The sequence below is a fragment of the Nicotiana tomentosiformis genome, chromosome 12, assembly GCF_000390325.3.
Source record: "Nicotiana tomentosiformis chromosome 12, ASM39032v3, whole genome shotgun sequence".
Taxonomy (NCBI): Eukaryota; Viridiplantae; Streptophyta; class Magnoliopsida; order Solanales; family Solanaceae; genus Nicotiana; species Nicotiana tomentosiformis.
The window spans coordinates 106811133-106836238 of record NC_090823.1 but is presented as its reverse complement, the minus strand read 5'-3'; the positions used below and the strand labels follow the sequence as shown (position 1 = coordinate 106836238).

Genomic DNA, 25106 nt, shown 5'->3' with positions numbered 1-25106 from the left:
TTGTTTTTTAAATGTTTTAAAAAGCATAGGGTTATGACCTTCACCTAGGTATTTGCCTAATGGGTTATAAACTTTAAAGCTTATTTTATTGGTCGAGGTGTATTATAGCTATCAACACTTAATTACCCACTCAATAACTATCGGTCAAAGAGTGATTTTGGCCAATTTGGCTTTCTCAAATCCAAATGGGTATTGAACAAAACGGTTGATAAAAAGCTCAAGTCGGATTTTACTATCTCTAGATTCAACCCTGTAATTGGGCTTATCAATCTCTCGATTGACCCAATTTCTTGTTAGCCAGGTTTTCTGTCACGACCCCAAATTCCCTCCGTAGGAGGTCGTGATGACACCTAGTCTCTAAGACTAGGTAAGCATATCAATGCGGAATAATAATAGATATATGAAATAAATAAACTACAATTTAAACAAATTCAACTCCCAAAACCCCGTAGAAATAAGTCACAAGATTTTAAGAATTTATCCTTAATGTCTCTATATATCAGAGTCTAAAGAAAATAAGGAAGCAACATAACAAGAATAGAAGGGGATTACGGAGTCTGCGGTCGTGGGCAAATATACCTCGAAGTTTTCGTGCGCAGGTAACTCACTGGTGTCTAGGCTGATAAGATGTACCTGGATCTGCACAAAATGATGTGCAGAAGCGTAGTATGAGTACACCACAACGGTATCCAGTAAGTGCCAAGCCTAACCTCGGTAGAGTAGTGACGAGATCAGGTCAGGCCCTACTGAAAAATAATAATTTTATGGTAAAATGTTTAACAATATAATAAAATAAGATGACAATGCAAATGAATCAAGTAGCATGACACCATTTAATTACACAAAATAATGGCAAATAATATCTCGTGGAATCAAAACAGAATTCCTTTCAACTTTAAGAAAATCACAACAAATAATCAAAGGCAACTGCAGCCATAAATCAATATCAACAAGGGCACTCCCGAGGTACCGTCTCGTAATCCCAAATCATAAATAAATTCACAATATCTCAGTTCCTTATCTCACCGCGGGAGCCTTCACAATTTATTTTAAAGAAAATATTTTTTCCGAAATAGCATCCCGCGTTTTAGCCATCCTTATCACACCGCATGACTTCTAGTAGTTCCCCTACTAGCCACGCATATCAAGCCACCCTTATCTCACTGCATGCGTTTCAATACCCAGACCTTATATCACAGCATGCGTATCAATATCACAATATATCACAATTTACACCTCAAGTGCCCAAATATTTCAATTTGCCAAAATATATCAACAACAATATTTTTCCATAATAGAGAGCTCAGGGCTCATGCCAAAATAATTCAACAATAATATTTTTTCACAATAAAGAGCTCACGGCCCCATCACAATGAGTACGAAAATCTCACAAAATATTCGGGAATAAATAACTCAACAAAATAATATTTCAAAATTTAAATATGTTGCTTCAATACCAAATTTAAAATGTCAAATAATTCATATTAATAATATTTAGTTTTAAAAAAATCAACCTTCAAATAATGCACAGAATAAAAGAAATCAAGTTTCAACTAAACAGATAAAACAATTAGCAGGAAAAGATCAAGCAAATTTAAAATATAAACATTAAATCAATGATGAAGAATATAACAAGGTAAAATTATTTAATTAATGCGCAACAGTAATCTACACAATTTAAAAATATAATATTTAATATTTTACCCGTGTACACACTCGTCACCTCGTGTATACACTCGTCACCTCGTGTACACGACTTTACACATATTACAATTATCAATCCTAGGGGGAATATCACCCACACAAAGTTAGACAAGTCACTTACAATGACTTGCTCCAATTTAACCAAGTATTATGCTTTTTCCTCAATTTTCAGACTCCGATCGACTCGAATCTAGTCATAATTAATTCGATACAGTCAACAAAAATTATATAAATCAATTTCATAAGAAAATACTATATTTTTCAATAAAATCCGAAATTAGCTCAAAAATTGTCTGTGGGGCCCACGTCTCGAAATCCGATGAAACTAACAAAATCCGATAACCCATTCAATTACGAGTCCAACCATACCAGTTTCACTCAAATCCGACTTCGAATCGACACTGAAATCTCAAATATTCATTTCTATCAGATTTCTAAATGTTTCTCAAAATTTCAATCTCAAAGCACTAATTAAATAGTGAAAACAATGATATATTCGTGTATATTGACCAAATCTGAGTTAGAATCACTTACCCCAATATTTTTTCTTGAAAATATATCAAAATCGCCTCTCCTCAAGCTCCAATTCGTCAAAAATGTCAAATGGGACGAAGTCCCCTGTTTTATAACTTACAGATCTGTCCAGGCTGCCTTCGATCCTGGACCTCGATCATGTACCTCGATCATGTACCTCGATCATGGCCCTCAGTCCTGGACCTTGGTCATGGGGCTCGAACATGGCCCTTGGTCCTGGACCTCGGTCATAGACCCCGATTTTGACAGATAAAGGAAAAACCAGATCAGCCAAAAAAACCAGCAAACTCAACTTCAGCAGTCTCCCAGCTTCAATTCTTGATCCGTTAACCATTCGAAACTCACTCGAGGCACTCGGGACCTCAACCAAATACACCAACAAGACCTAAATTATCATACGAACGTATTTTAAGCCTCAAATTACATCAAACAACTCTAAAATTACAAATCACACCCCAATTCAAGATTAATGAAACTTAAGAATTTCCAACTTTTACATTCGATGTCTAAACCTATCAAATCAAGTCCGATTGACCTCAAATTTCGCACGCAAGTCATAAATGACATAACGGAGCTATAAAAATTTTCGGAACTAGATTTCGACTCCGGTATCAAAAAGTCAACTCCCCGGTCAAACTTCCAAACTTAAATTCCTATTTTAGCCCTTTCAAGCCTAATTTCACTACGGACTTCCAAATAAAATTTCGATCACACTCCTAAGTCCAAAATAACCATACGGAGCTGTTGGAATCATCAAAAATCTATTCCGGGGTCGTTTGCACATAATTCGACATCCGGTTATTATTTGAACTTAAACTTTTAATTTTTTATCAAAATTCCAGATCTCGGGCTAGGGACCTCGGAATTTGATTCTGGGCATACGCCCAAGTCCCAAATCACGATACGAGCCTATCGGAACTGTCAAAATACTGATTCGAGTCCGTTTGCTCAAAATGTTGACTAAAGTCAACTCAAATGAGTTTAAAGCTCTATTTCACATTTTAATCCATTTTCACATAAAAACTTTCCGAAAAATTTTTACGGACTGTGCACGCAAGTCGAGAAATGATAAATAGTGCTTTTCAAGTTCTTAGAACACAAAATAAATTATTAAATTTAAAGATAAAATTTTGGGTCATCAGATTCTCCACCTCTTAAATAAACCTTTGTTCTCGAACGGGTTTAGAGTTATACCTGGAGTGGTGAAAAGATGAGGATAACAGTTGCGCATCTCATGATCGGTCTCCCAAGTCGCCTCCTCGATCGGATGACCCCCCCACTGAACCTTCACGGAAGCAATATTCTTTGACCTCAGCTTTCGAGCCTGCTTGTCCAAAATAGCCATTGGTTCTTCAACATAAGATAGATCCTTGTCCAACTGAACTGAACTGAAGTCTAACACATGAGACGGATCGTCGTGATACTTTCGAAGCATAGAAAGATGAAATACTAGATGAACTGCAGAGAGACTAGGTGGTAGAGCAAGTCTGTACGCCACCTCTCCAACTCTTTCAAGAATCTCAAAAGGCCCAATATACCTAGGGATCAACTTGTCCTTCTTCCCGAACCTCATCACGCCCTTCATAGGAAAATCCTGGAGCAAGACCCGCTCACCAACCATGAATGCGACATCACGAACCTTCCGATCCGCATAACTCTTCTGTCTAGATTGGGCTGTATGAAGTCAATCCTGAATCAATTTAACCTTTTCCAAGGCATCCTGAACCAAGTCTGTACCCTATAGCCTAGCCTCGCCCGGTTCAAACCAACCCACTTGAGACCGGCACCGCCTACCATACAAGTCTTCATATGGAGTCATCTGAATGCTCGACTGGTAACTGTTGTTGTAAGCAAACTCTGCAAGTGGTAAGAACTGGTCCCAAGCACCCCCAAAATCTATCACACACGCACGAAGCATATCCTCCAGTATCTGAATAGTGCGTTCGGACTGTCCGTCCGTCTAAGGGTGAAACGTTGTACTTAACTCTACCTGAGTCCTCAACTCTCACTATACAACCCTCCAAAACCGTGAGGTAAACTGTATACCCCGGTCAGAGATGATAGACACTGATACACCGTGAAGTCTGACAATCTCGCGAATATATACCCGAGCCAACTGCTCTGAAGAGTTGGTCAATCTATCCACAATTACCCAAACTGCATCGAACTTCCTCTGAGTTTGTGGGAGCCCAACAACGAAGTCCATAGTGATCCGCTCCCATTTCCATTATGGAATTTCCAACTTCTGAAGCAATCCGCCCGGTCGTTGATGCTCATACTTCACCCGCTGGCAATTTAGACACCGAGCTACATATTCCACTATGTCTTTCTTCATCCTCCTCCACCAGTAGTGCTGTCTCAAGTCCAGATACATCTTTGTTGTACCCAGATGAATGGAGTACCACAAACTGTGAGCCTCTTAGAGAATCAACTAACGCAAACCATCTACATTAGGCACACATAGCCTAGCCTGCATCCGTAATACACCGTCATCTCCAATTGCGACTTCCTTGGCATCACCGTGCTGATTTGTGTCCTTAAAGACAAGCAGATGGCGATCATCATGTTGATGCTCCCTAATACCATCATAAAGAGAAGACTGAGAAACCACACAAGCCAAAACTCGGCTCGGCTCGGAAACATCCAATCTGACAAACTGGTTGGCCAAGGCCTGAACATCCAAGGCTAAAGGCCTCTCTTCAACCGGTAAATATGCTAAGCTGCCCAAACTCTTTGCCTTATGACTCAATGCATCGGCCACTACATTGGCCTTCCCACGATGATAGATAATGGTGATATAATAATCTTTAAGCAACTCCAACCATCTCCGCTGCCGCAAATTAAGATCCTTTTGTTTAAGCAGATGTTGTAGACTCCGGTGATCGGTGTAGACCTCACAATGGACACCGTACAAATAATGCTGCCAACTCTTCAAGGAATGAACAATAGCTGCTAACTCAAGGTCATGGACCGAATAATTATTCTCATGTACCTTTAACTATCTGGACGCATAGGCAATCACCCTGCAGTCTTGCATCAACATTGCACCGTGACCAATACGCGGCGCGTCACAATACATAGTATAAGACCCTGAACCTGTAGGTAATACCAATGCTGGGGCTATAGTCAAAGCTGTTTTGAGCTTTTGGAAGCTCTCCTCACATTCCTCGGTCCACCTGAATGGAGCACCCTTCTGGGTCAATTTGGTCATAGATGTAGCAATAGAAGAGAAACCCTCTACAAATCAGCGATAATACCCTGTCAAACCAAGAAAACTCCGGATCTACGTAGCTGAGGACAGTCTGGACTAACTCTACACTGCTTCAATCTTCTTCGGATCTACCTTGATCCCCTCGTACGAAACTATATAGCCCAAAACTCCCACTGAATCAAGCTAGAATTCACACTTTGAAAATTTTGCATATAACTTCTTTTCTCTCAAAGTCTGAAGCACAGTCCTCGGGTGATGTTCATGATCTTCCCGACTCCGGGAATACACCAGAATGTCGTCAATAAATACAATGACGAAAGAATCAAGATAGGGCTGAAATACACTATTCATTAAGTGCATAAATGTTGCTGGGGCATTGGTTAGCCAAAATGACATTACAAGGAACTCATAATGACCATACTAAGTCCTAAAAGCAGTCTTCGGGATATCTGGCTCCTGAATCTTCAACTGATGATAGCCTAAACGCAAGTCGAACTTAGAAAATACTCTGGCACCCTGAAGCTGATCAAATAGGTCATCAATACGTGGAAATGGATACCTGTTCTTCATTGTAACCTTGTTCAGCTGGCGGTAATCAATACACATCCGTATAGTACCATCCTTCTTCTTCACAAATAAGACAGGAGCACCCCAAGGCGATACACTGAGCCAAATGAAGCCCTTATCAAGCAATTCTTGTAACTGTTCTTTTAATTCTTTCAACTCTGCTAGGGCCATGCGATATGGTGGAATAGAAATGGGCTGAGTGCCCGATAACAAATCAATGCCAAAGTCAATATCCTTGTCGGGTGGCATACCCGGAAGATCCGCTGGAAATACATAAAGAAAATCTCTTACTACAGGAAATGACTCCACGGTAGGAGTATAAATACTAACATCTCTCACATAGGCCAGATACGCATCACACCCCTTCTCAACCATTCGTTGAGATTTAAGAAATGAAACAACCCTGCTAGGAATATGATCTGAGGTACCTCTCCACTCTAGCCGAGGTAGACCTGGCATAGCCAACATCACCGTCTTGGCATAACAATCAAGAATAGCGTGATAGGGTGACAACCAGTCCATGCCCAAAATAATATTGAAATCCACCATACTAAGCAATAATAAATTAGTTATGGTCTCAAAACCACTGATAACAATTAAGCACGACCGATACATGCGGTCCACAATAATAGATTCACACACGGGTGTAGATACATAAACAGAAGAACTCAAGGAATCACGTGGTACGCCCAAATGCGGGGAAAAATAAGATGACACATAAGAATAAGTGAAGCCTGGATCAAATAAGACTGATGCATCTCTATGACAGACCGGAATAATACTTGTGATAACAGAATCGGATGCAACGGCCTCTGTCCTAGCAGGAAAGGCATAATATCCGGCCTGGCCTCCCCCTCTAGGGCGACCTCTACCTGTTCGACCTCCACCTCTAGCTGGCTATGCATGTGGAGTGGCAACTGGTGTAGTAATCATGGCCTGAGAAGCCTGAGGGCCCTGTGGAATAGGTGCGCCTGAGAAATCTGTGGAGGTGAACCCCTCCTAAATCTGGGGCAATCTCTCATAATATGACGAGTGTCACTACACTCAAAATAAGCCCTCGGAGGACGTGGCTGCTGGGGCTGGCTCGGGCCTGATCGACTAGACTGCCCGCTGAAAGCACCCCGTATAGGAGGTACAGTAGACATTGGCAGTGCATAATATGGAACCTGAGGTTTGGGAGTAGCCAAAATACCACTGGAAGCTGGACGTGCTGAATGAATAGGATGGCTCACATAACCTCTACCATGACGGGCTGCAACTGGGGCACGAGAATTATTATATGTGCCAGAATCTCAGGTTCTCTTAGCTTCCCTCTCTTCCCTCTACCGGATCCGCATACCTTCCAATCTCTTAGAAATTAACACCACCTGTTAGTATGTGATGTCCATCTCTAGCTCTCGGGCCATACTGTATCTGATATTAGGGTGGATACCCTCAATAAATCTACCAACCCGCTCTCAAACAGTAGCAACCAAGGCTAGTGCATGCCTCGCCAAATCACTGAATCGGACCGCATACTCTGACACGGTCATAGAACCCTGGCGCAGCTGCTCAAAATTTGTGCCATGCATCTCTAAGACTCTGAGGAACATACTCCCTTCAGAACATATCTGAAAATTAAGTCCAAGTGAGTGAAAATGCCTCAGTGGGACTATCCAACTCATATGCCTGCCACCACTGGTAGGCTGCTCCTCTAAACTGGAATGTCATGAAAGAAACCCCACTGGAATCCACAATACCCATAGTAAAAAAGATACGGTGACATTCCTCCAGAAAACCCTGAGCATCCTCTGAAGCTAAGCCGCTGAAAGTGGGAGGGTAGTACTTCTTGTACCTCTCGAGCCTGAGCTCCTCTCCCTCTGAAACTGATGCCCTAATCTCAGGCGAACTGGGACAACTGGATGCACTGGTATAACCTCTGGGTATGGTCAACTTGGGCCCGTGGTTCTGGAGTACGGGCGGCGGGAGTCTGTGCTCCTCCCACGGCCTGAGATGTGGCAGGAGCAAGTGGAATCAACCCTGCCTGAGCTAGAGTGCCAAACATGCTCAAAACCTGGGCAAGAGTCTCCTGAAGTGCAGGAGTAGTAACAGGCATCTCGGGTGCCTGTTCTCCAACTGGAGCTACTGGTGGCTCTGGTGCAGCAGCTCGTGCAGGTGCTCTGACTGCACCGCGTGGTCTTCCTCGGCCTCTACCCCGACCCCGGTCTCTTGCGGCTCCAACAGGGGGCGCGGGTGTCTGATCATCGGATCCAGTTGTGCATGTCCTCACCATCTATAATAGAATAGAAAGATAATGGTTTAGAACTTTGAAGTCAACAATTACGCACGATAAGGAATCAAAGCAATGAATATTTTTCCTAACAATTACATATCCTCCTGAAGATAAGTACAGACGTCTCCGTACCGATCCGCAAGACTCTACTAAACCTGCTTGTGACTCATAACACCTATGAACCTAGGGCTCTGATACCAACTTGTCATGACCCCAAATTCCCTCTGTAGGAGGTCGTGATGGCACCTAGTCTCTAAGACTAGGTAAGCCTATCAATGCGGAATAATAATAGATATCTAAAATAAATAAACTATAATTCAAACAAATTCAACTCCCAAAACCTGGTAGAAATAAGTCACAAGCTTCTAAGAATTTATTCTCAATGTCTCTATATATTAGAGTCTAAAGATAATAAGGAAGCGACATAACAAGAACATAAGGGGACTCCGGAGTCTGCGGACGTGGGAAGATATACCTCGAAGTCTCCATGCGTAGGTAACTCATTAGTGTCTAGGCTGATAAGATTTACCTGGATCTGCACAAAAAGATGTGAATAAGCGTAGTATGAGTACACCACAGCAGTACCCAGTAAGTGCCAAGCCTAACCTCGGTAGAGTAGTGACGAGGTCAGGTCAGGCCCTACTGAAAAATAATAATTTCATGGTAAAATATTTAACAATATTATAAAATAATATGAAAATGGAAATGAATCAAGTAGCATATCACCATTTAATTACACAAAATAATGGCAAATAATATCTCGTGGAATCAAAACAGAATTCCTTTCAACTTTAAGAAAATCACAACAAATAATCAAAGGTAACTGCAACCATACATCAATCTCAATAAGGGCACTCCTGAGGTACCGCCTCATAATCATAAATAAATTCACAATATCTCATTTTCTTATCTCACTGCGGGAGCCTTCACAATTTATTTTAAAGAAAATATTTTTCCCAAAATAGCATCCCGTGTTTTAGCCATCCTTATCACACCGCATGATTTCTAGTAATTCCCCCTACTAGCCACGCGTATCAAGCCAACTTTATCTTACCGCATGCGTTTCAATACCCAGACCTTATACCACCACATGTGTATCAATATCACAATATATCACAATTTGCACCTCAATTACCCAAATATTTTAATTTGCCAAAATAAATCAACAACAATATTTTTTCATAATAAAGAGTGCCAAAATAATTCAACAATAATATTTTTCCACAATAAAGAGCTCACGGCCCCATCATAATGAGTACGAAAATCTCACAAAATATTCGGGAATAAATAACCCAACAAAATAATATTTCTAAATTTAAATATGTTGCTTCAATACCAAATTTAAGATGTCAAATAATTCATATTAATAATATTTAGTTTAAAGAAAATCAACCTTCAAATAATGCACAGAATAAAACAAACCAAGTTTCAACTAAACAGATAAAATATTTAGCAGAAAAAGGTCAAGCAAATTTAAAATATAAACATTAAATCAATGGTGAAAAATATAACAAGGAAAAATTATTTAATTAATGCGCAACAGTAATCTACACAATTTAAAAATATAATCTTTTACATTTAGCCCGTGTACACACTCATTACCTCGTGTGCATGACTTTTCACACATTACAATTATCAATCCTAGGGGAAATTTCCCCCACACAAAGTTAGACAAGTCACTTACCCGACTTGCTCCAATTTAACCAAGTAGCATGCTTTTTTCTCGATTTTTTGACTCCGATCGACTCGAATCTAGTTATAATTAATTCGATGCAGTCAACAAATATTATAGGAATCAATTTCATAAGAAAATACTATATTTTTCAATAAAATCCGAAATTAGCTCAAAAATTGCTCGTGGGGCCCACATCTCGGAATCCGGCAAAACTCACAAAATCCGATAACTCATTCAATTACGAGTCCAACCATACCATTTTCACTCAAATCTGACTCTGAATCGACACCGAAATCTCAAATATTCATTTCTATGAGATTTCTAAATGTTTCTCAAAATTTCAATATCAAAGCACTAATTAAATGGCGAAAACAATGATATATTCGTGTATATTTATCAAATCCAAGTTAGAATCACTTACCCCAATGTTTTTTCTTGAAAATATATCAAAATCGCCTCTCCTCAAGCTCCAATTCGTCAATAATGGCAAATGGGCCGAAGTCCCCTATTTTATAACTTACAGATCTGCCCAGGCTGCCTTCGATCCTGGAACTCGATCATGTACCTCGATCATGTACCTCGATCATGTATCTCGATCATGTACCTCGATCATGGACCTCGATCATGTACCTCAATCATGGACCTCGGTCCTGGACCTCGGTCATGGGGCTCGATCATGGACCTCGTTCATGGACCTTGTTCATGGACCCCGATTTTGACAGATAAAGGAAAAACCAGATCAGCCAAAAAAAGAGCAAACTCAACTTCAGCAGTCTCCCAGCTTCAATCCTTGATCTGTTAACCATCCGAAACCCACCCGAGGCCCTCGAGACCTCAACCAAATACACCAACAAGCCCTAAAACATCATACGAACTTATTTGAAACCTCAAATCACATCAAACAATGCTAAAATCACAACTCACACCCCAATTCAGCTTAATGAAACTTAAGAATTTCCAACTTCTACATTCGATATCGAAACCTATCAAATCAAGTCTGATTGACCTCAAATTTTGCACGCAATTCATAAATAACATAATAGAGTTATAAAAATTTTCGGAACTGGATTCCGACTCTGGTATCAAAAAGTCAGCACCCCAATTTTTGGAACTGGTCCGCACAATTATGACTGCGGCCCGCACTTTTGATGGACTTGAAATGCAGAGTATTTGAACTTTGCTCCTGACCCAGCTTCTGCGGCTACACAATTCATATGTGGACCGCACTTTGCACCATTCTCTTATGGAAATTCCTTTTGTGCCTTTTTTTGTCCTTGAGTTCAGATTACTCCTTCTTGAGTTAGATTTCATCTCAGGAGTTCATCTTTCAATATTCCTGCAATTAAGCACATTTCATCAGTTTTTGGGAACATAATTAAATGCTTTTGGACTATAACGAAAGCCAAAAGGTGCTAATAAGTACTCAAAATTCCCACTTATCAACAGTCCAATTGGACGAATATTTGACTTACATTAAGGAGCATGTGGCTATCTTTGACCGACAGGTCTGAAAGTTGAGATCAAAGGATATTGCTTCAGTGAAGGTTCAATAGAGGGGTCATCCGGTCGAGAAGGCGACCTGGGATACCGAGCACAACATACAGAGTCATTATCCTCATCTATTCACCATTTCAGTTATGTCCTTATGCACGTTCGAGGACGAACGTTTATTTAAAGAGGAGGAGAATGTAACGACCCGATCGGTCATGTTGTGTAATTGCTCCTCGTTTCCTCTTTTTATGCTTCACACATGTGTGTTTATGATTTTATGACTTGCGGGGTCGGATAGTTTCATTCTCGAAAGCTTCCGGGTTGATTTGGACCCTTGATTATTGACTTAGAAGTATAAATTAGAGAATGTTAACCAAAATTTGACTTTTGTGAAAACAACCCGGGAACTGTGTTTTTATGACTCCAATAGTTTCGTATCGTGATTTCGGACATGAGCGTATGCCCGGAGTTGATTTTAGAAGTCCGTAGGTTGATTTATATTGATTTGCCGAAATTGGGCAATTTGAAGTTAAAAAGTTTGACCGTAGGTTGACTTTTAGCTATCAAGCTCGGAATTTGATTTTGGAACTTGAAATAGGTCAGTTATGATATTTATAACTTCTCTGCAAAATTTGGTGTTGTTTGGAGTTGATTTGATTGGATTCACACGTTTAGTTGTAATTCTAAAAGTTCTTGAAAAGTTCCTTGAATTCCATGCATTTTAAAGTTTAATTCGTAGTTTTAGATGTTATTTTTGTGTTTTGATCGCGTGAGCAAGTTCGTATGATGTTCTTAGACTTGTGTGGATATTTGGTTTGGAGCATTGAGGGCTCGGATAAGTTTCAGACATGTTCCGAAGTGTTTTGGACTGAAGTTGGCAGAAATATGGTGTCTGGTTCTCTGGCGTCGCAAATGCGAATACCAGGCTCGCATTTGCGAAGGTGACAGAGGAGGAGGAGTTGTCGCAAATGCAACCTCCCTTCGCATTTACGAAGTCCTCCACAGGATTTCAGCACAGTTCGCATTTGCGAACAATTGTTCGCTTTTGCGAGGGCCCTCCAGTTCGCAATTGCAAAGCTTTCATCGCAATTGCGATGTTGACTTAGGTATTCAGGGTTCGCAAATGCGACATCTGCACTTGTTAAAGGGCTAGGAGACGTGATTTTTAAACTTATTCTCTCATTGTTTAACTCTAGACTCGGTAGGAAGCGATTTGGAGAGGGATTATCATCTACAAACCTTTGGTAAGTAATTCTAATCCATTTCCGATCATATCCCATCAACGTATATTAGATTTTAACATCAAAATCATGAGAATCAAAGTGAAAATTTGTGAAACTTTGTCAAGTTTTTTAAAAAATTAGAAATTGAGTTTTGAGAGTCGATTTGAACTCGGATTTTGAAACTAATCACATATATGAACTCGTGGGATCATGGGTAGACGGAATCTACTATTGAACCCAGATTTTGATCGGGCGAGCCCCGGGTTGACTTTTATTGACTTTTTGAAAAAATATTTAAAGATCTTAACTTTATCAATTGCAATTGAATTCCCTAGTATTGTTTGATGATCTTGAGTCGATTTTGGTTAGATTTTGACCGTGTGGAGATAGATTTTAAGGGAAAAGCTATTTATGAGTGTTGAATCGTCTATGATTCTTGATTATGCAAGGAAGTACCTCGGTTTTGATTTTATTATACACGAGGTGGTACCTCCTTGTGATTCTTGCTGCTTATTTCATGTTGCAAAGTGTTTTGGTGGAAATATTTCTTGTTGTTTCATCCTTTATTGTTCTAGCAGTTGTTGTCCGTACATCATCATTGTAGCCCCTTTAGTTGCTTCTTGTATGCTATTTCCATTGTTGATTTCGGTATTGGTTCATGTTATTATCTTATTTCGTATCAGTTGCTTCTTCACTTTCCATTACATATCTGTATTACATTTTTATACTGTTTATTTATATCCTAGTAGGTATCTTGACCTGGTCTCGTCACTACTCTACTGAGGTTAGGCTTGATACTTACTGGGTACCATTGTGGTGTACTCATACTATGCTTCTGCATATTTTTTTTTTGTGTTGATCCAAGTACGTCTGCTCGTGTCGGTCGTTAGAGAGTACCTGCTAGCTGCTTTATCGGAGACTTCAAAGATGTCTGTTCGGCGTCCGCAGGGCTCGGAGTCACCTTCCCTTATTCTCATTTACTGTTGTACTTACTTTCGGACAGTGATGTAGTAGTACTCGAGTTATATCCTGTAGAGCTATGACTCAGTTCCACCGGTGTTGGGGAGCGTATAGTTAAAACTATGTTTGTATTGCAAGGTTATATTAGTATTCAGTTTTGTTTAGTATTTTAATAATTTTTTCTGCCAAGTTATTGTTATTTGTTAGCATTACGATATTTTACGGAGAGAAATTAGGGTCGTGACACTAATATAAAAAAAAATCCAGTCAAGTATAATTACCTTAAGTAATATTCAAGGGCCTTTTAGATTTATGCCACTGTGAACCATAATATAATCCATGGCTAAGATGTATTCAAATCTTATACTCCTACTACTTATCAAAAGAACTGAAAGTGGCAAAACTTATATTAACGTACGGCACCCATTAAAAACTAACCCATGTTTCTTTCATTTCTTTTTTCTTTTAACACGTTTCTTACGTTTAAACCGCAAACTAAAGCAAATGTACCAAACAAACAACTAACAAAAATCAGTACCAAATTTATTTACTTTTTACTAATCCAGCTCCAGAAATGTTTGCCATCTCACATGGTTGCAAAACCTCCAAATGATCATTATTCACAAAGACACGTGCTCAGGCTTGGGGCGGCTTATCGGGCGGATTGGGCAGTTAATTACTCTTAACGGTTTGGCTTAACGGTTATCGGCTTTTAAATGTATTAATTCGCTAGCCACCCGATAAGATATCGGGCGGATTGGTATCGGTTTAGTTCTTATCGGGCGGTTTATCGGTCTAATTCAATTTATATTGCGTGCGTTAATTGTTTGTTGACCGCCTAGTATACAAATTCAGAATAGAAATTACACATTGAGTCCAGATATACATGTATGTTAACGCCTACATAAGAATGATGTAGTGTGTGATGTGGTATAGAGTGAAAAAAGTAGAACACATTGTAGTTTACATTACATCCCAAAGTAGACTATGATATGATGTAATTAAGGAAAAAGTAGTTCTAATGGATATGCCACTGTAACTCTTGCTAGATATAACATGGATCATACAAGGATATCAAATTTCATTGAGATAATTATGTGATTGCCTGGGTTTAGATGTAAAGGAATAATTTCAGTAGTTTAGCTCATTAAATATAATAGTATCTAAGCTTTTATTAATTTATTCATAGCACAAACGAAGCAAAATTACAATAAATGTGCGGTCCTTCCCTTTGTTTCTTGTTCATTTCTCTTAGAAAGGTAACAATATATTAATAATTAACACAAAGGCTGTGCTGGAGCCATATTTACAATTTTAAAAAGCAAAAATATGAGCTTGCTCTTCATACTAGGGCACTAAGATAGAGTGCTGGAAGCCTGGAAGTCAACGAGATAGAGTATTGCGGGTGGCTGCTGGAGTGCTGGTTGAATTTCTAGTGAAGCTGGTTGAATTATGGTCGAATAAAGAGAACCATAATTCTGCTGGTGGCTGCTTGCTGAAGTTTAGGCATTAGGGTTCTCATTATTTAGGAATTAGGCGTTAGAACTTAGAGATAGAGTACCGGAAGAAGTGGAAGGGTTTTTGATATTTTATATATATATATATATATATATATATATATATATATATATATATATATATATATATATATATTTAACGGGTTAACGGATTATCCGTTAAGAAAATTGAATAATCCGCCCCCAAACCGATAAGCCGTTAATAAAAAAATTCCAATCCGTTCCCCGTCCGTTAAACCGTTAACCCGATATCAATAAGCCATTAAGTTTCGATTTCGGTTCGGTTTTCGGTTTCGATTCGGTTTTGAACACCCCTACTCAGGCTGCAATGTATTCAAATCTAAAATGTAAAACACAATTAAAGTTTCATACTTAACCAAAACGTTTTGCCATAGTCGTGGGAATAGGAGTACTATCGTGAATAACAACAGTACTTCACTTAATTAAGTACATTTATAAAATGTTTAGTATGGCAAATAGGTTCTTTGACGGGTCAAAAAAGTCGGGAAGCCGATGCTCGCATCTTAATTTCTTTGTTGAGAAAATTCATTTTGCATGGCAAATGCTTTATTTTGCATTGCAGTAAATAGAAGAGTGAACGTGAGTTCTTTTTTTAACTAGTGTCGTTAATTAATATAAATATTGCCCTTTTTAGTTCTTTTTACAATTATGAGATTTGAATAGATCTCAGTCATGAATTATATTATGGTCCACATGGCATAAATCTAAAAGGCCATTGAATATTACTTGAGGTAATTGTACTTGACTGGATCTTTTTTCGCTAATATGTGTCAAAAAGTGGTTTAAAAAAGAAGTCCATATTTAAGAGGCTTGTCAAGAATCTTCCGAAGTATTGACTGTTTATTTTGCAACCAGGAAGCTGAACACAAATACTAGCGTTGAAGTCTTGAGGGTATAGAAAATGATTGTTGTTATTATTATTGTGAGGAAAGGAACTACTAAGTTATTCTTTCACTTGGAACCATCCAATTTTAACAGTACTTTGCATTTGTCACAACTAGGAACAACATCTCACTTTCTCAACATAATTCATTACTTAAATGGTCACTCAATCATCCGAAATTGTCTAGTAAAGTCGTCTTTTTTTTTTTAACATGAAAGTCACTAAACTATGCGCATAACACTCAGAAGATCACCCAACTAGATTTTTCAAACTTTTGATTGTCAAATACCTATTTTACCCTCTAAACTATCAACTTTTATCTTCTTTCTTTATTTTGTAAAGATATTATTATTTTTTTCTTGTTAATCTACATTGTGGACTTATCTATATTTTAAAAACTTAGTTTTCTAGCTTATATAATGTTTGAATAATAATGTAATTGAGCATAATTTTCAAGAACATATAATGTATATTATTCAATACCTTTATTTTAAATAATTATTTTTTATATTACATGCATGGAATATATATTTTACAACTTTTATTTTCTTTCATCTCAATTGTGTAAACATTATTTTGAATTTTTGTTGTGAATATCAAATTATTATTAAGAATAAATTGTTTTGATTAATTCTTTTACTATGCTCGATTTTTTATTATTTCAACATTATATATGCTTATATACTATTTTTATTTTTTCAATTTATAAATAAAATTTATTCATTATAGGTAAGTCCATAATATAAATTAAAAAAGAAAAAATCATAATATTAAAAGTTTAAAAAAATAAAAAGAAAACAAAAATTGCTAATTTAGAGGATAGAATAGGTAAATGGTAATCAAACGTTTGAGAAATCTAGTTGAATGACTTTCTGAATGCTATAGACATAGTTAAGTAACTTTGCTGTTGCAAACGAAAAAGATGACTTTAATAGTTAATTTCGGATAGTTGAGTGATCATTTAAGTAATGGATTTTTTCTTAGTAGTTACCAATAGTTTTTGAAATTAATTGTGTTTTGTTGTACTCTTTCTTTCGCTACTTAATAATAGTTGATGTCGTATCTTCTATGTTTCTACATGTTAGAAATAGTAAAAATATCCTTCTATTTTATGGAGAGAAAAAAATAAAAGCATTATATAATGGTCTCGAAACATAGATTTTGTGTTTAAAATCTTATCTAGTACATTATTTTCATTACTATCTTTGTTAGCAACTTTTAACAGTGTAAAACAAAATCGGGAACACAGACCGGTTTAAGAAAAAATAGATTCAACTAGACTGCTAAAGACACTCAAACTAGAAATCCAAAATATTCAACTAGATTTGGTGAGGTGTACCAGGCCTCGGCTGTAATGCGACTCTCAAACGACACGCAAAGGCCCAGATAGCAAGCTACCTTGGAGCTTTTTTAAAAAAAAAATTGAGTTAATATCGTACAAACTGATCCATATATCAAATATTAAGCTGATAAGAAGAAATACTTCACTTGATGTCACGATCCAAAATCCCACCACAGGAGTCGTGATGGCACATAATCTTTAAAACTAGGTAAGCCGATTTTCATTGCATTTTTTAAGCCATTTTTTTAAAAAAAATAAATAAATAAATAAATAATCAAAACTAACAGCGAAAATAATTACAATATACAACCTCTCAAGACTGGTAGTACTGAGTCACGAACTCTAACTGAATACATAAAATGATCACGAGGACCGAATATACAATACTGTTTGATTACAAGTTAACAGTACAATGGAATGAAAGGACTCCAAGGGACTATGACGACCAAGCAGGTCTACCTTGAATCCTTACGATCTCGCTTTAACTCTGCTCACGTCTGTTATCTTCAATGCATGGCTCTGCATAAAATGTGTAGAAGTGTAGAGTGAGCACACCACAGCGGTGCCCAGTAAGTATCAAGACTAACCTCAATGGAGTAGAGACGAGGTACAGTCAATACACTCACTAGTCTAATACCCTGTGCAATATAGCAGTATACAATAGTACCGAAAAATAACTAGCAATGATAACAACAACTCAACCAGTGATATCACAACAAGGCAACATAAAACAACCAATGATATGTACATTAAGACAATAAGATTACCATATAATATCGCTCAACAATTAATAAAATATAATTATACCCAGTTAAATCAAGTTCATCAATTAATTATCTTTCACATATAATTCTTACGAATAAAAATCCTTTCAAATAAATATTTTGAATATAATTTTTTCGATTAAAAAGTCACCATGTGACACCTCATTTCAAAATCATAAAAATACGGGTCTCAACTCATTTTCATATTTTTCATAAATACGGGTCTCAACCCATTTTTTATATCTCTATGGCACTTCATGCCCATAATTAAATCATCATATTTTTCCGGCACCTCGTGCCCTCATTTCATATCTCAACTGCACGGACAACTCACGTGCCAATAACCTCAATGTATATAAGATCCACATGATCAATTTATTTTTACAATAAAGTAAGGTTAGAAAATCTTTAAATCAAGTAAGAAATCAATAAATGAATGAATTTATTTTAAAATTATTTGGATGGAGAAAATAACATTTCAAATAAAATGAAATATCAGATAAACTACTGATTTGGATAAAAATTTTATTAAATTTAAAACATATTAGAAATTTTTTTTTATTTAAAAACAACCCAATCATCAAAACAAGTACAACCCAAAAATACAAAGTTTCATACGAAAAAGTCGAGGTCAACACAATACCTCAAGAAATACAAAACACTTAATATTAGGTGAAATAAAACATCACGAAAAATACAAGAATTTACAAATTTCGAAAAAATAAAATAACCAAAGGCAAGTGCAGCCATAGAAAAATATCAACAAAAGGGCAATTCCGAGGTACCACCTCGTAGTCCCAAATCATAAATAAATTTACAATATCTTATTTTTTTATATCACCGCGGGGGCCTTCACATTTAATTTTGAAGAAATAATTTTTTCCGAAATAGCATCCCGCGTTTTTAGCCACCCTTATCACACCGCATAGCTTCTAGTAGTTCCCCTACTAGCCACGTATTTCAAGCCACCCTTATCTCACCGCATGCGTTTCAACACCCTGACCTTATATCACCGCATGACTTCTAGTAGTTCCCTTACTAGCCACGCATTTCAAGCTACCCTTATCTCACCGCATGCGTATCAATATCACAATATTTCACAAATCGCACCTCAAGTGCCCAAATATCACATCATAATATAACATGTACCTCAAGTGCCCAAATATTACAGCATTTCATAAATTGCACATCAACTGCTCAAATCTTACAACATATCACAGAGTGCACATCAAGTGCTCAATCTTACAACATATCACAGATTGTGCATCAAGTGCTCAAATCTTACAACATATCACAAATTGCACATCAGGTGTTCAAATATTACAACTTGACACAGAAATCAACAATACATTATTTCCCACATTAAGGAGCCCATGGCTCGACCATAAGGTGCAAATCACCCAAAAACAATCAATAGAGATAGAAATTACTCAACATAAAGCAAAGTCTTCATTAAATTCAAATTTTCAATAATTATATAAACACCACTTCTTAAGCTCATTTAATTAATTATTTGCAGAGAAAAAAATCCAAAATGAAATTAAATTCCAATAATTATCAACCAGCAATATCACGAAATTTCATAAATAATCAAAATAACAATCACATCACATTGTCATATAACAACAGAGTCAACAACAAGGGTTTAGGCACGACAAGTAGATGATTAAATATATACCAATAATTGTCCAATTTACTACACAATATGCTCAAGACTTTAACCCAATAAAATTTGTACATATAAACGAAGTGCGTACTCGTCACCTCGCGTACATGATTTTCAAGTACCCAAGTTGCACATAAGACTCAATGCCTAAGGGAAATTTCCCCCACTCGAGGTTAAGCAAGACACTTACCTTTTTGAAGTTAGGCCGATATTCCAAAATAGCCTTCTTGCTTGAATTGGCCTCCGGGCGGCTCAAATCTATCCAAATTAATTGTATAACTTCATTAAAATTCATCAAAAATAATTCCGGATAATAATACGTCGACTTAAAATTTTATTCCAAAAACTCAACAAAAGTCAACGCGGGACCCGCCTCTCGGAACCCGACATAATTTTCATGAAATCCGTACACCCATTCCGATACGAATTCAACCATACCAGTTTTATCAAATTCTAATAACAACTCGACTTCCAAATATTAAATTTTTGTTTTTGGAAGATTTTACAAAAATCTTGATTTTTCCTCCATTAAATCCGAATTAAATGATGGATTCAAAGACATAATCATAGAAATCAATCAAAACTGGAAAAGAATCACTTACCCCAAATACCCACGCAAGAATCTCTCCAAAAATTGCCTTCTACCGAGCTTCAAAATAGATTTTGAGTTATGAACTCAAACCCCCATTTTAGGGACTTTTAATTCTGCCCAGATAGGCCTTCTTCGCGTTCGTGACCATTGCTTCGCGTTCGCGAAGGCCAAAAAAACTCGCTGCCTCAATTTCTTCTTCGCGTTTGCGTTACAAGTGTCGGGTTCGCAAAAGCCTGCCGGGCATATCATCGCATTCGCGTTCAAGCTCTCGCGTTCGTGATGCACTCAGGTCCTACTACTTCGCATTTGAGATTGAAGCTTCGTGTTCGCGAAGGCTGATGGCTCCAGGCCCAGTCCCCTCCTTCCTTCTACGCGTTCGCGACTGGCCCCTCGCGTTCGCGTAGGTTCTTCAGGCATACCTTCGCGTTCGCGAGACCTCCTTCACGTTCGCGAAGGCTAAATTTCAGCAGCCTCAAAACTTTTCTTCGCGTTCGCGAAGAAGGAAATCAGATACCAGATATAGCAGTTCCGAAACAGCCCAAAATGATCTGAAACCACCCCGAAATACACCCGAGGTCCCCGGGACCTCAACCAAATACACCAACAAGTCCTAAAATATTATACGAACTTAGTCGAATTCTCAAATCACCTCAAACAACATCAAAACGATGAATCGCACCACAAATCAAAATCTATGAACTTTGAACTTTCAAATTCTATAACTTGTGCCGAAACATATCAAATCAATCTGGAATGACTTCAAATTTTGCACACAAGTCATAATTGATATTATGGACCTACTCCAACTTCCGAAATCGAATTTCGACCCCGATATCAAAAAGTCAACCCCCCGGTCAAACTTCCCAAAAATTTAATTTTCGGCATTTCAAACTTAATTCCACTGCGGACCTCCAAATAATTTTCCGGACACGCTCCCAAGTCCAAAATCATCATACAGAGCTATTGACATCATTAAAATTCCATTCCGGAGTCGTTTGCTTAGAAGTCAACTCTCTGGTCAACTCTTTCCATTTAAGCTTCAAATTAAGGATTGTTCTTTTAATTTAATTCCGAATCTTTAGTAAATCAAACTCTACCACACCCGCGGGTCATAATACATATTGCGAAACTGCTCGTGACCTTAAGTCACTGAATGGGGCGTTAATTCTTAAAACGATAAATCGGGTCGTTACATTCTCCACCTCTTAAATAAACGTTCGTCCTCAAACGTGCTAAGAATCTTTCTGAGGACTTTAAATTACTGAGTATATTCTTGCACACATACTTGTGAGTGATTTTATATTTCCGCAATTTAACACGGGTCCGACAACAACATCTCGATTGAGATTATTTTTTCTCTCCATTCTTATAAGCTTTAAAGCAAAAATCCCTAATTTTCCAATCATTTCCAAAAATGCCTGAATTCTCACAACAATGCACAGCATTAGTCTCAACTAGCTATAGCAACTCGTGCCTATGCACATATAAATTTTCTCAATAGTGTTGAAGTAACTCAAAACTTTTTCTGGGGTGTTATATTATTCCCCGCTTATGATCATTTGCCCTCAAACACATAACATATTTATCTCTTCTTTTGCAAATTCTCAATCCTCAAAATTTTACTAACTCCCAAATTTTTCAGAAATTTTGGTAGAGTCTCCCTTGTAATTGGGCTTATCCACCTGGCAGAGTAACACCCAAACAATTCCTAACAACATATCCACAACCCAATAAAATACCACAGGTTATATATTAATAACATTAATCTCAGCATTGCCTTATCATAATGATATCAGGACATGAAGCACATCATATGTATACTCATCACCACATCTATGATCTTAAAAGTTGTTCATAATTATTTCCATCATCATCAATTAATCTCAAATTAACCACCACCTCGTTTCGAATTTTCACAACACTAACAACAGAACGTAAAGCATGAAGACCTTATGATTACTTACTCGGATTAATGAGTCACATTTAACGCTACCTGGGCACTCACCTCATAGGCTAAAACTCAATGTTTACAGCATGAAAATGACTGAATATAAACAGAAAAATACACAAGAATTATCAAATAAGCCTAACAGGCATGACTCCCTATTAATATTATTGTACAAATTAATTTTACAAAGGGATAATTTTAAACTCATAAATATTTCACCACAAGGACCTCGTCCTTACATAACTTCCACCGCGGCTTGCAGCCCAATTTAAATATTTCACATCGTGTAAAAATGCGAGGATCTCGCCCTCAAATCCGAATCACAATTTTGTTGCACATTGTGCCAACTGAAATTTTTTAATTTCCTTTCTTTCTTCTTTTCAATATATTTCATAAACAATTTTCACAACATATAATGAACCCTCATACCGGTAGGGCGTATAATTCATAAAAATTGAAATCAATTATTCCGAAATACATTAAACCCACTGTATTAAATAAGAAATTTTTGCTTTTGGACTTATAGCCCTCAATGGTGCACAAAAATAAAGTGACAGACACAGGTTCACATCTTTAAATCTCCCATCAGGGATACACACACATAAGTGGGTCACAGTTACGAAGCTCACCCATATAGCATAATAGGAGGACTCACCTCAATATTCAGAACCGAATCAAATTAAGAAAAATATCCTTTTATAATAAAAATCAAGATCTTACCTGTAACATTGGGCCTCCACCTCTTAGGCGCACACTACCCGCCTGTCCTCCACCTCTAGCTGACTGTGCACGTGGAGTATCAACTGGAATAAAGCTTATGGCTGGAGTGTTCAGATGAAATCCACCCCTCCCAAGTCTGGGACAATCTCTCATGATATGCCTAGTATCACCACACTCATAACAACCCCTCTGAGGTCACGGCTGCTCGTACTGAGTCTGTACCGGATAACTGGAATAACCACTGTAAGAATCTCGTGTCGGTGATGCACTGTAAACTGGAGCACTCTGAATAATCTGATCTGCGTACCGAGCTGACCGACTGCTCGAGCCTCCGCTATAATGGGTTCTAGCTGAACAGTAAAACCCACTGAACTCTCCAGATCTTCGAGACCTTTTGGCCTCCTTAGACTCCCTCTCCTCGCCTAAAACACCCTCAATCTTCCTTGCAATCTCCACTACTTGTTGAAATGGAGCATCGGTTTGCAACTCTCTAGCCATACATATTTTAATATCATAATCGATCCCCTCAACGGATCTGCGGACCCGTTCTCTGATTATAGGAACTAAGATAGGTGCATGACGGGCTAACTCACTGAACCTGATAGCATATTCTAACACTGTCATAGTGCCCTGACGCAACCATTCAAACTCTGCGCGCCACGCATCTCTGAGAGTCTGGGGAACAAACTCTTTCAAGAATATTTCCGAAAATTGAGCCCAAGTTGGTGGTGTGGCATCGGCTGGTCTACCTTCTTCATAGATTTACCATCACTGATACGTTGCGCCTGTGAGTTAAAATGTAGTAAAGGCAAATCCGCTCACCTCCACAATACCCATGGTGCGGAGAATACGGTGATAATTTTCTAGAAATTCTTATGCATCCTCTGTAGATATGCCACTGAAAGTTGGTGGATCGTATTTCTTAAACCTTTCAAGTCTCTTTTGTTCTTCTTCTGATGCCTCGGTCCTCACCTCAGGCCGAACCAGAATAACAAGTTGTACCGGTTCTACACCCGGAACCTGACCAACGTGAACCTGCTGCTCCGGAGTTGTGATAGGAGTCTGAGCTACTCCCCCAATCTGCTGAATGTTTGGTGCAACAGAGATCAATCCCGCCTGAGTTAATGTACCAAACATACTCAGGAACTGTGCCAAATTCTCCTGAAGTCCGAGGGTAACAACAGGTGCTTCTGGTACCTGTCCCCCAACTAAGGGTGGCAAGTGGACCGGTCCTGGCCCGTTTAGCCCGTTTGGCCCGGGACCGCGGGCCAAATGGGCTAAACGGGCCAGGACCGTTTGGCCCGATTTTAGCGGGCCTGGGCTGGTCTCGTGGGCCGATCCTATGATTTGGGCCCGTCAGATCCGGGACCGTTTAGCCCGCCAGGGACCGGCTCGGTCCCTTAGCGGGCCAAACGGTCCCAACGGCTATTTGTTTTTAAAAAAAGAAATATATATATATATAGCCGTTGGACTGTCAAAAATAGCCGTTGGCTATTTATAAAATAGCCATTTAACCCCCCCAACTTTATTTTAATCCCAAACTTTTTATAATTATATTTTTTCCCTATTTTCAACTATAAATACCCCATCATTCTTTCATTTTTTTTGACAAAATCATCAATCTATCACAATCTCTCTCTAATTTTCTTCTATAATTGCTACTATTGCTTACTTTATTGTTACAATTTGTGAAACAATTGTGAAGTTGGTGAATTGAAGTCTTCAACGATAATCAATTTCCAACAAGTTGTTCGTCAATTCGGTAAACTTGTTCCAACTCTTAAGTTTTAATATTATAATTTTGTTTATTTTATTTATTTTCTATTACTTTATTAATTAAGATGACTTCCTTAAAAAAACTTTTTGGTAAAAATAAGGAAAAATTCAAGAGTGACGAATCTAGTGCTCAATTTGTTCCTCCCCCACTGCCCTGGGCTCCCCGAACCAAACTCCATATACACCTGCTATTCTTGATAGCGATAATAGTTTATTACAATTTACTAAAAGTCAATTTTG

The 25106-nt window shown here is 38.0% G+C and overlaps 1 non-coding gene across 1 annotated transcript; it reads right to left on the bottom strand.

The window, feature by feature from the left end:
• Positions 1–17386: 17386 nt before the first annotated feature.
• Positions 17387–17580, bottom strand: LOC117279111 (U2 spliceosomal RNA). The gene has a single exon (XR_004509507.1). It is a non-coding gene; the product is annotated as a U2 spliceosomal RNA (small nuclear RNA).
• Between the last annotated feature and the right edge of the window lie 7526 nt (positions 17581–25106).